The sequence below is a fragment of the Orycteropus afer genome, unplaced genomic scaffold, assembly GCF_000298275.1.
Source record: "Orycteropus afer afer isolate SDZICR_OR568_19922 unplaced genomic scaffold, OryAfe1.0 scaffold00037, whole genome shotgun sequence".
NCBI classification, from domain to species: domain Eukaryota; kingdom Metazoa; phylum Chordata; class Mammalia; order Tubulidentata; family Orycteropodidae; genus Orycteropus; species Orycteropus afer.
Window position 1 is genome coordinate 12,880,669 of NW_006921624.1, and position 1,017 is coordinate 12,881,685.

Below are 1,017 nucleotides of genomic sequence, written 5' to 3' on the forward strand. Positions count from 1 at the left end.
CTTGTGCGGGGGCTGAAGATGTGTCCCACTGAGCATGGCACTGGGTCCGTGGTCAGTGCATAAGAAACCGCTCGCTGCCATTACTGGGTGGAACTTTGCGGAACTGTTCAAATGTAGTTGAACATCATCAATTTCACATGGCTCACCCTATTATAAGTTCTAGGGGGTGCAAACAGGGTGAACTGCCACCAAAACGCTGGCAGTCCACACCTAACTAGCTGCACTGGGGAAGAAAAGTTCTGGCAATCTACTTCAAAGGGGTTACACCCATGAAACCTATGGAGCAGTGCTACTTTACGTATGAGGGGTCACTATGAGTCAGAACTGATTCAGAGCACCAGACAACAACAGCGACGCCCTACTATTACTTAACAATAGCCCTGTCGGTGGTTGTCATCATGGCGGGGTATAGTACTCCCATCATGCAGAGGGAGAAACTGAGGCCTAGAGGGAGCGGTAATGATGCACTCAAGCCCACGTGCCAGTCAGAAAGCTGGGGCTGGGAACCACCTGCCAGCCTTTTCCTTCTCTTCTGCCCCTCCCTCATTTTCCATGCTGTTGCATGGCAGAGGTGACTGCCCAAGGCTGGGATTTGGTTCACTGTGGACAGAGCAAACACAGGCTGGCATGGGCTTTCTCCTGGAGTGGACCTGGCCTGATCCGAGGGTATCCACCTTGGCTGCTTGCTGACACTCGGTGATGCAACACTGGCAGTTCCAGGTACTGCTGGCTCAGGGAAGCTGCCTTCTGCTCCCGACAACAATCATCGCCCCTGCTGGGAATGAGCTGGCTTGGCGCCAGCGGCCTCACTGATTGGGTCAGAGTTTCTCCTGAAAGGGGAGACCCAGCCAAGAGTTGCTAGTGTCTTGGTTTTAACATGGCCCCCTCTTCTCTTTCCCCTCTGCCACTTCTTCTGGAAGCTTCCACGCCACACAGATGCGGCTGAACTGGGCTAACCCAAACCTCTGCTCTTCTCTGCAAACCAGTGGCTTGTTTGTTCCCAGCTCAGCCCTCCAG